Raw genomic sequence first — 12,422 nt, 5'->3', positions numbered from 1 at the left:
TGGACGCCTACTGCCGGATGCACAGCTGGAACAGTCGGCCTGGCGTCCGGTACGACCGGCCTGGGCGCCGGTCCTATCGTCCTGGGCCCGGTCTGACCAGCAGGGGCGCCGGTCCAACCGGCCTAGATCCCGGTCTGCCGGCCTGGGCGCCGGTTGACTGGGCGGAAGCCCCTGGATAGCAGCCCGGGAGGCACCGATTCGGGGCCCGGTTTGGTCCGGTCCGACCCGGTCTGGAAGCCGGTCCGGCCGACTGTAGCGCCGGGTAATCCGGTCAGGTGGTGGGTCTGCCGGTCGTGGCGCCGGCCCGTCCGGTGCTGAGGCTGGTCGGCCGGGTCGTGGCGCCGGCCGCCTGACGGATCTGACCGACGGCGGCACGATGCGCGCCATGGCGTGGACGACGCGAAGATCGGAGTCGATGGCGGCGTTGTCGATGTAGTCCCGGTCGATGGCGACGAAGACGGACAAGCGATGGAGACCGCGCGAGAAGAACGGCCTGCTGCGATGCACGTAGGGGCGCCCCGTGTGCGGCGTGTGCGGCTGTGCCGTGCGGTTGATGGCCGGTGCAGGTCGATGCCGTGGTCGGAGTAGAGGCGCAAGAGGATGATGGTGATGGGCGACTCAATCCGATCTATGATCGGAAAATCAAAAAGGAAAAACGCCGGTCGAGCGACCGGCGATGCAAAAAGAAAACAAATCTACGGATTGGAAAAAAAGGACTCGAGGGCAGCGGATCAACGGATCGGCGAACGAACCCTCATACAGGTTGCGCGGCCCCCGGAGTAGGCCATGGAGATTGACCTCCCGGGGGCGGCGTGGGCGGAAGCGCAGGCGGCGGCTAGGTCAAGGAGTGTGCCGCTCTGATACCATGTTGAACGATAGAGAGGGAGAGATATGCGGAATATGATGGATGTTGTATTGAGCCTCTCAGGCGAGTATGTACAGTGGTACAACACTTGGAGGCTAAGATAGCTCTCCTAGAGATACGGTAGATAGAGATTACAAATCCTAGACTACCTAATATACCTATACCAAATATATCTCTGTAACATCCCAAGTTTCAACAATAATAAACAAGAAAGACAATTTCCCCAAGGACAAAATTTGCAATTAACAAAAACTTTTTCTATGCATATAGTGCCACATATAGGTTCATGCATTTGAGTGATTTTCTTTTGTGAAATTGCCATGATGAGTGTTGGTATGTTTAACAATTGCTATTGGAACCCTAACCAAGATCACCAAACCCTAATTTGGAGAGAATTGAAGGAAATAGGAAAAACCCAAAATTCACCTACATACACATTATGCCAAATTGCAAATCCTCAACCTAGGCCATAATTTCTTGCTCCCTTGCTTGTAGAATACTTCCATATGATAAACTAACACAATTGCATCTTTGGATCAAGAATCAAACACAAGGAAATCAAAATTCTTTCATACATATGATAATGGTCACTTGGCCCCAAAATAATTTCTTCACTACTTTACCCCTCTGGTTTAATGATTTCTTAAACCCAACTTAGTCAACCACAACCATGTCATCCAAGATCATGTCAAGGTCTACAACTTTCATGTTGACCACCCTCCCTGGAGTTGACTAGGTTGACCAGTAGAGAATTGACAAGTAAGGACTTTGAATCAAAATGAAGATGACCTCAAATTTGAAATGTTGCAAATCAATTCCAAAATGAACACCACCACCACCAATCTTTCACTTTAGTTATATAACTAGCAAAGGTTCCCGCGCATTTGCGCGGCTAGACTTGTCAGGAGTTGTTCGCATAATAAATATTGAATTGTATTTTATTTCATTCATTTGATTCTCTTATTTTTATTTATGCTTTTATAATTTTTTATCAAATTGTTAAATATAATGTATTGATGTTGTTATTAAAATCATTGTCCAATACCTTATTAGAGCATTACAAAACTAAATACATGTAATCCTTTTGTTTAGTTATCATGATTTTTGAAAAAAATATCTTTGTTTAATCCTATATGGGAGCTATATACTTCTTCGGATGGTTATATGATCATTAAAGAGTTGGAACAATATATTGATATGTGCAATATTTGAATAGAGAACAACAACTATATTTATATGCTTTAAAAACAATGGAATTTGCAAGGATTCCAGTGCGTTTGGCAACCTAATATGTATAAAGTTTTCTAATTTAGTGGTTTCGAAAAATGATATGGTTTAAAATACATGGTGGTGTTTTCCTCCAATAAATATTGCAGTGTTAAAGACCAACGTATCTCTAAATTTATTGTTTTTGTTGAAGTATTGGAGAAAGACGCCCAACCTTGTTTTTCTAAAACTGACACCGGAGAAAACTATGGTTCTTTGCCTGGCAGTACTTTGGTCTTGAAGGTACCGAGCTATATATCAAACACTGTATAACATACATATATTCATTGCTAGTACATGCAAATAAACTTATTAACATACATGCAAATAATTAAACCTATCATATCATAACGGATCAATTTTAATAAGGAGCTTAATGCTTCTATTCTTCTAAAAAAATCAGGAAACTCTTGTCCATAGACGATGATGAAGATGATGACATCCTAGATGGTCATCTTCTATCGGCTATAGTTGGAAATATTACAGAGGTTGATTTAGAACACTCAGAGCTTAGTTCAGTCTATGATCTAAAGGCTTCTGCACGTGGCTCTAGATCTTCAGCTGGAAAGAAATCTCGTAGGTATAGCAAGACTACTAAATCTAAAAAAGTTTCACAATGAATGGCATGTTTCGGAATAGCAGAGGTCTTGGAGACTTGGCTAAGCATTCTCACATTGCCGCTTGTTGTAGAGATTATGATTTAGATTTTATTGCTATATCGGAGACGGGTAAGCGGAACTTCTCACAAAGTTTTCTCGACCGTTTATCGGGAGGAATTAACTTTCAGTGGTTCTCTCGCCCACCTCGTGGCAGGTCGGGGGGCATTTTACTTGGCGTCCGTATAGATACCATGACTGTCTTAGCTAGTTCTGATGGAGAGTATCACATTAAACTCGACATTCAGAACAAAGCTGATGGTTTTGTATGGTCCTTGGTCGCTGTGTATGGTGCTGCCCAAGATGCCTTTAAGGCCGACTTTTTACGTGAGTTGGTAAATCTCGCAAAAGATAATCCTCATCCCATTCTAATCGGAGGGGATTTTAATTTGTTGAGATTTCCCCACGAGAAAAGTAAAGGCCTTTTTGATGGACATTGGCCTTTCTTATTTAATGCTGTCATTGATAGCTTAGATTTAAGAGAGGTGTTTATGTCCGGTAGACAATTTACTTGGGCCAACAGCTTGCCTGAACCCACATACGAAAAACTAGATCGCGTGTTGATGGATACCGAATGGGAAATTAAATACCCTATGGTGTCGGTCCGTGCACTAGAACGTATCGAAAAATTGTCTGACCATGCTCCTATCTTTCTAACTACTGGGAATCCCCGATCGGTTTGTAAACGACCGTTCAAGTTTGAACTTGGTTGGTTACATCGAGAGGGTTTCCATGAGATGGTTAAGAGGGTTTGGGAAAGACCCGTCGGGGGTAGCACTCCAATTTTGAGATGGAACAATAAAATGCGGGCTTTACGCAAACATCTCTCTGGTTGGGCTGCCCATACAGCTGGTATTCTTAAAAAGGAGAAGGCTCGCTTATCAAATGTGATTGATGAGTTAGAAGCTTTTGCTGAGGCAAGACCGCTATCCCCGCATGAGATTGAACTAAAGAATCAATCTAATGCGCAGATAGCGGATCTTCTCCGCGAAGAGGAGCTTAAATGGTATCAACGATCCAAAGCTCAATTCATATTGGAAGGAGACTCAAATACGCGATATTTCCATGGCGTGGCCAATGGGAGACATCGGAAAAAACGTATTCATTCTCTGGTACAAGATGAAGGGCTGATTGAAGGCCATGAGCAACTTAAATCCTACATTACTAATTATTATAAGAGTCTGTTTGGTCCTCCGGAGGAAAGCTCTTTTTCCCTGAACGAGAACTTTACAGATGACATACCCCAAGTATCTATGGAAGAAAATGGCCTACTGACCGCACCTTATTCTGAGGAAGAGGTTCAGAAGGCTATTTTCCAAATGGAATGCAACAAAGCACCGGGTCCAGATGGTTTCCCAGCAGAGTTTTATCAAACATTCTGGGATACTATTAAATTGGACCTTCTGGATTTGTTCAGTGCTCTGCACTCAGGACAACTAGAATTATTTCGTCTAAATTTTGGTGAAGTAATTTTGTTACCGAAAGTTAATGAGGCAGAAAGGATTCAACAATATAGACCTATTTGCCTTTTAAACGTAAGTTTCAAAATTTTCACGAAAGTGGCCACCATTAGACTTAATACGGTTGCAGAACATGTCGTCCAGCCCTCACAGACCACTTTCATGCAAGGAAGGAATATCCTTGATGGAGTGGCGGTTTTGCATGAGACGGTACACGAGATGCATACTAAGAAACTTCATGGGGTTATTTTAAAATTAGATTTTGAAAAGGCGTATGACAAAGTCAAGTGGTCTTTCCTTCAGCAGACACTCAGGATGAAAGGTTTTTCTCCTGAATGGCGTGCTCTAATAAATGATTTTGTGTATGGAGGTAGTGTGGCAATCCGGGTCAATGATGACACCGGACACTATTTCCAAACACGAAAAGGGTTACGCCAAGGGGATCCGCTATCTCCAATGTTATTTAACATTGTAGCGGATATGCTGGCTATACTCATTGAGCGGGCAAAGTCTGATGGCCAGATTGAAGGTGTGATCCCACATTTGGTTGATGGGGGTTTATCTATCCTTCAATATGCCGACGATACAATTCTTTTTATGGATCATGATCTCGAAAAAGCTCGCAATCTCAAATTAATTTTGGCGGCTTTCGAGCAGTTGTCGGGCTTAAAAATCAATTTCCATAAAAGCGAACTGTTCTGTTTCGGTGATGCCCAAAATGATACGGCTCTATATACAGAGCTGTTTGGTTGTGGGCAAGGTCAATTTCCTATTCGCTACTTGGGTATTCCGATTCATTATCGGAGACTTACAATTGCTGAATGGAAAATTGTGGAAGAAAGATTACAAAAACGCCTTAGTAGCTGGAAGGGGAAATTGTTGTCCCTGGGAGGAAGATTGGTACTCATTAATGTGGTACTCACTAATATGGTACTGTATATGTTATCATTCTTTCTTTTGCCGAAAGGAATTCTGCACAAACTCGATTATTATCGATCCAGATTCTTTTGGCAAGGGGACAGCGAGAAAAAGAAATATCGGCTGGTTAAATGGAGTATAGTTTGTAGTCCCAAGGATCAAGGCGGGCTTGGAGTTCATGATCTGGAGGTCAAGAATTCAGCTCTGCTTGGTAAATGGCTGTTTAAGCTTCTTACCGAAGATGGGATTTGGCAAAATATTCTCAAGAGAAAGTATATCGGCTCGAAGACACTATCCCAAGTGGTTTGGAAACCTGGGGATTCACACTTCTGGGCTGGTCTTATGGCGACAAAAAATGTCTTTTTTCGCCATGGTACTTTCTCGATTAAGAATGGAGCACAGATACGGTTCTGGGAAGACAATTGGTTAGACAATGCACCCTTATGTGAACAGTATCCTGCCTTGTATAATATTGTTCGTCGCAAGGGTGATACCATTGCTACGGTAATGGCTACCTCACCTCCGAATGTGACGTTCAGACGAGTCTTACTTGGGCAAAGGCTAGTGGCATGGAATTCTTTAATTCACCGGTTAGAAGATATACAACTATCGACTGGACCGGACGAATTCAGATGGAATCTACATGTAGATGGCACTTTCTCGAGTAAAATCGTTATACAATGCGATCCTTCATTCTGACATACCAGTTGATAATAATAAAAAAATTTGGAGGATGAAAATACCATTAAAAATTAAAATTTTTGGATGGTATCTTCGTCGAGGGGTCATCCTCACCAAAGACAATCTTGTTAAGCGAAATTGGCATGGGAGTACACGGTGTGTTTTCTGTCATCATGATGAAACTATTAAACACCTATTCTTCCAATGCCAATTTGCGAGATCTATATGGTCGATCATCCAAGTAGCGTCTAGCCTCGTATCCTCCGACTAGTGTAGCCAATATCTTTGGTAATTGGCTTCATGGTATTGGTTCAAGGTTTAAGTTGCTCCTTAGGGTGGGGGCGCTATCAGTTATCTGGGCGCTTTGGCTATGTAGAAATGACAAGATTTTTAATGATAAAAATTGTTTAATTTTGCAGGTCATCTACAGATGTACAGGTATTCTCCGTTCGTGGTTACCTCTTCAGCGAGTGGAGAACCGAGAGCTGTTTACGGAGGTCTGTACACGGTTGGAGGCTACGGCGAGGGATACTTTTTCCCTACATGGGTGGCAGCATAGTTTACGGATTAGAGCACCACCCACATCCTAGGCGTTATATGATTCATCGCTCCGATATGTATTTCGCCTTTTATTTTATCTGTTGACTCGAGACATATAAACGGCTGTGTGCATCCTGGTTATGCAGAGGCTGGATGTAATTGCTTTTTCAAAGTAATAAAGCATCCTTTATCGAAAAAGGAAACTCTTGTCCTTCAACTGTAGTATGATCCCGACGACTAAAGTAGCACACTTTCTCGTATGAGGCAACCCTCTCAAAATCTATGTCGGTTACATATATCTTGGCCCAGGATACACATTAAAGACTACCTGCATTGAAAAAAAATGTTATTACTTGTTTACAAAATTATATCTACGGAGATTCTTACACCCATGAAACAATTCAACTTGTTCATTCAGTGTATGTCTACAAAATTAAGTGGCACTATTTTGGTAAATTAAAACTCATTGTTTTTGTGCATGGGTAAGGTTTAGTTACCCAAAGCATGTAAAATAGCTGCATCGAAGCTAAAAAGAAGATTAAGAAGTGATACATAATTTTCAGTACAAATATCATTACACAATAAAGTAAACAAATAGCTTCCAGTTTCTTCCTCCCCTACATGAACAACCAAACTTCATAGTTGATGAACCTGTGCAGTGCCATGTGACCGTTGCCTGGCACCTGACGAATTAATTGGTTGTAGCAAGTGTATGCTTGGCCAACTCCCTAGCTTATTCTGACCTGCAAAACCAATTTCGAAACAAAATTTGGTCATAGCGGGTGGTTAGCCTTCACTAATCCAGAAGAAAAAGGAATGTCATCGCAGCGAATAAAAGTAATTGGTACGCTACTTTCATCTTGATCTAATCAATGTCGCTTCCTGCATTTTTTTAAAAAATAATACAGAGGTGACAACAGTAAAAATTTCATGGTTGACCCTTGTTAGGATTTATGTTCAAATTAAAAGGAAAGATGAGGATTAAGAAATGCAGTGCAATGCAAATATTTTTTATCTCGTGATTACTCAAAAAAAAATACAGCAATAAAGTTGTAGAGCGTCAACCAGCGCCTCGATACCTTTCAAAGACAGCTCCTAACGGACCTGAGTAAAAAAAATGTCAAATTCATCTCATCTGATGCAATCAAGAAAACAAATTAACAACATAATCTAGAACATGAAGGACATATTAGTCTGAGCTTCTTTCAGCCTTCGTTATCCAATGGGTGTATGGATTGACTCCCTGCCTTGGAACAAATTAATTTTCTTTCATACACACATCAACAACCTCTTGCATAGTTGCAGATTCCTTCAGCCTTTATTGAGTCTTCTGGACGCAAATGCTTGAGGATGGTAAATAACCTGTTTGAATGATCAGAAAATAATCAACCCTAGCTGATGCAAACAGCTAGGCGGGCCATCGAATCATCTACTGCCGGCAGGCACCGCGCCGGTGTTTGGTCCTTGGGATCGCAGATCGCCGTCGACAGAAACCGCCTTGTAGCCTTCAGAGGTCTTTATTTTTTACCATATCGATATGGCTACACAGACTCGTGGAAGACCGTAGGCCGGGTAGATGACACCTTCTGTGTTGGTCAGGTTCGTTGACGCAGATCGCCATTTGCCCATTTCCCCCTGAGCCAGCTTCATCGGCAAGAGATTGTAGCCTCCGTTGGGCTAGCTTAATTGATGCGAGATCGCTGTTATGGACTTGTCGCCTCCGCCCTCCAGCTCATCGGAGGCTTTCTGCTGGGCTGGGACGTTGTCATCTCCTGATCGGCCGCCATTGTTGTTGCTGCTGAGCACGGTGCCGCCGTTCGTATCATGCAGACGAACCCGGTATAATCAGTCAATCTTCAATCGGCCAGATAGGTAGGTGTAGATCTGATCGGAATATCTACTACTGGAACCGTCACGCCTTAGCCAAATTACTTAAGGCAACCAAGGAGATCGAATCAGCTGAAATTCCGCAACTTGCGGAGGCAGAAAAAACAAATTGCAAGATAAATGAAGTCGGGAAACATGAATTGGTCTTTTATAGAGCATGCGGGTGCATATCCTGTTGTGTACGACTCTTCTATTTCATGCGTACAAAACCTGGACGCGTACGTCTCATATTTTTAGGAGCATCTCATTTTATTTTCCGTGCGTATCAATAAACGCGTGGTTAATCTGATCCATTGGTTATGTAAAGTTTAATCTCCACCATTAATTGTTTGTTGTTTTAATAATATAATAGATTGAGATGTGCCAAAAAGATTTCCAAAATTTGACCAAAATGTTCATGTGGGCATTGTGTCGAACAGTTGGCAGGCATGATTCCAGATTTGAGTTACACTCTATTATCCTCTGGTTTCTTCCCTAAACCCCTTTAACCTGTGATCATTATACTCTCCTACAGCCCCTACATCATCCCAGTACCTGCCTTGGTCGATTAAAGTGAGAGAAGGGGGAAAAGAAACCCTAGACTATGCATGCCGTGGCAATGCCGGCCACCTTTGGCCACCATCTCTCTGGCCTCCCTCTCTCCTCAAATTCTTGTCCTGGAGCATCTACCCTGCACAAGGATGATGACCATGCACGGCCGAGCCTCGCGCATGCACAGCATTGGCCAGGAGAGCCGCGTCCAAAACCATGCCAGTACACGCTCGTGCACGCGCTCACCGCGCACTGGCCGCGCCAGTACGTCGCGCGCTCGAGCGACGCCGTCCTCCCCTGCATCCCTACTGCTGCGTCAAGCATCTACTCCTCGCCCTCTACCGCCTAGCCACACTCGAGCAGCTGCGGAGGCCTTGTCACCGTCGTCCTTGCCGGCGAGGTACCGCGGGTACCGTGATGATCACCACACGCGCTCGAGTGATTCCATCGTCCTCTCGCTGCGTCCTCTGCACCTAGAGCATCGCCAAGACAACGCCTACAAGATGCCGTCCTCGCCTTGCCCTTTCGATCGACGGAGAGGCCACGCCATCGACGCGCCCTTGCAGCACCTCACGGCCACCACTCGCCCGCTATAAATAGAGCACCTCAGCCCTCCATTTCTTCACACAACACGCTCCCCTCTCACCACTGATCCTCCTCCCCCAGTCAATTTCACCTCACACCGCCGGAGTAGCTCGAATCGCGAGCTCGAAGCCGCCGGAGACGGCGGAAGCTCTGCTTCGATTGGAGCCTCGCCGAGCTCCACAACTGCACCAGACGCTTCCCCATCGACGACAACTTCTCCGCGCATACTGCCAGACCCCTGCAACGGCCTGGTAGGCTCTCCGATCCCCTAGGGTCGCCGCCAGTGAGCTCGCCTCTCGCCGGAGAGGACGACGCTCACACGCCGTCGATCTTCTTTCTAATCCTACGGCCTAAATCAATCATACCGTTTCGCTGTGTTATAACACACTGACGGGTGGCCCCTACCCCGTCAGTGCGGCCCAAACGCGCCAGATGCTTGTTGGGCTGCGCAGTAGATTTAAATACCATTTCGGCCCGTTAAGGTTTCCCGCCCAAGCCCAAGATTCAAATGTAGATTTAATCTTTATTGAAATGTGCTGCTGATGGTTTAGTAAAATTTGAATAGTTTGAAATCTGCCAAACCAAATTTAACAAACTTTTTACCGTTGGAAAGCCCATGAATTTATCTAACTAATGCCACTGGTCCCACCTCCATTTTCGAAGTAGATTTAATTCGAGAAAAAAGACAAGACAGGGATTTTTGAACATTCAAACTTTATTCAAAATTCAACCATAATAGATTTTGAAGTGATTCCAACTCTAATAAATCACAAATGATGTCCTCTAATTGATTATGCAATAATATAGACATGTTGTTTGTATGATCATGGACTAGATCAAAAAAAGGGCTATGTAGTCAATTCTAGAGCAATTGAAATTGGAATTCAAACTCAACACTAATATGAGAGCTACCATCTCATTTAAATCTTGATCCTAAGTAATATGACCAGGGGAAATGACTTAGGCTAATGAACCCCTGGTATTTATTACTTAGAGATTTTAATTCATGTTAAGTTTTAAAACTATGTAAAGTGTAGCACTTAAATTAAATTGTACCCACATATAATAGATATGAAATGTGGACTTTGGGTCAACCTATATTTCATACCTTATTATTATATGAAGGGATTAAATCTTAATAAGATGTAATAAGAAGAAATGAATTCCTCTAAGGATCTACATACCAAATTTAAGAACTAGGAATAATGAGAGGAAATTATTCTTCTTTTAAATAAAGACTAATCCAATAATCCACCATGCCATGCTTGATTGATGATAGGATTAGTGTGTGAACCCTTTTGAGTGTTTCTAGTTTAGTATGTGAGCTTGGTTTAGTATTTATACCTCGTATTCGTATATAGACGCTAGTAACGAGGAGTACCAAGAGGAGGAGGCCTACTCTCAGGAAGAAGAAGAGAACTTCGATAACTACTCAGCTCAAGGCAAGCTAACTCTTGCTAAAAACAAGTGCTTAGCTCTACAAGAGCAAAGGCACCATCACACTTTACTTTTATGTATTACCTATCCCATGTTTTGTACTTACTTTTACTTTTGCTTATTTATTTCCAAGTACTTTTTGATTTATGATTCACTTGGTCTAGAGTAGAACAATACTTGGATTTAGATTAGCACACTCAAAGCTAGATAGCACCCCTCATATAGTTGCTAGTGCTAATCAATTAAAATTACTCTAGATGGGAACATGATGAAGTGAAATTATTTTGAAGGAAAGTAAAGAGGAGATGGAAATGAACAAGAGAAGATGGTGATTTTTGATAAAATTGATGATGGGGTTTGAATGCGATACCCTTCCAATTATACAAGTACCCCCACAATACCTGATTATGGGTAGGGCTTAACTAGAAACTTGTGTATTTTAGTATGGGTTCCCTCTTAACAAGCATCATAGGGGTTACGCCGAGGCTGCCTCCGTATATGAGAAATGATGTGAATATGAGGTGAATGTACGACCCAAGCCCTGTGCAGTTCCCGGGTTAACAGTTGGTTTTCACCGGGAGGCCAAGATCATGGGGAGAGGTGCCTATACTAGGACATATAAGTGGAAGGTTAAGGTTGATGATCCGCGTACTGAGTTACGATGATTCGGGGTTATCCTCGACGGATGTAATCAAAAGTTGTGGCACAAGAGTACAACCTCTGCAGAGTGTTAAACCTATTCGAATAGCCGTGTCCGCGGTTATGGACGATTGGAAAGGCCATACTATCTCCGTTGTCAGAATTTTGAAATGATGAATTTGAATGATGATTTGACTTGGATCCCAAATGAATGGTGGGAATGACACTAATGTTCCCACTTGAGTTAGTCTAGCAAATGATGGGTTTTTACTAAATGCTTACCGAATTAAAACTTGGCTTTATCCGATGGAAGTATGAACACCATGTTTGTGCCAGCCGATGTACTCGCATCGGCTTTTAGTTGCTTGGGGCGCCATTCTTTCTTCTGTGGACGACTCGCCTCGTCCAAAGTTTGCTGAATTTTCACGGCCAGATCGGGCCGCGCTTTCCTCAAGGTGTGTAGGTATTGCGCCTCGGCTTGCTCCAAGTTACGTAGCCGCTGAACCCTACGCTTTTGGGAGTGGCTGAGTCCATCAGGGCACCACCTTGGCCGGTGGTACCTATCCTCTTCTTCATCTTCTGACTCCTCAAAGTCTTCTTCTTGAGATGACTCAGCTCGTCTGTTCTGAGGTGGTTGAGGCCCTAGACGCTTGAAAACTGAAACTTCTCCTGCGTCCTTCTTCTGCTGTCTACACTCCGGGCAGTTGTCGATTGTAGGCAAACGGCTCATTCCTGAATCCCAGCAGTGCTTAAAGAAAGGACAGTCCCAGTGTTTGTCCATGTCTTCCTGCTCTCTTGACTTCCCCTTAGCGCGGCGCTCATATCCTTCATTGTCTCTATCATACCGACGATCTCTTCCATTGTCAACGTCAGACCGACGATATCTTACGTCTTCTCCATCGTACCGCCGACGTCGGTCATACTAACGCTCATACTTGTTAAGGAGATGCGCGGAGA

Source organism: Lolium rigidum, chromosome 6 (genome assembly GCF_022539505.1).
Source record: "Lolium rigidum isolate FL_2022 chromosome 6, APGP_CSIRO_Lrig_0.1, whole genome shotgun sequence".
NCBI lineage: Eukaryota > Viridiplantae > Streptophyta > Magnoliopsida > Poales > Poaceae > Lolium > Lolium rigidum.
This window is presented reverse-complemented; position numbering follows the sequence as displayed.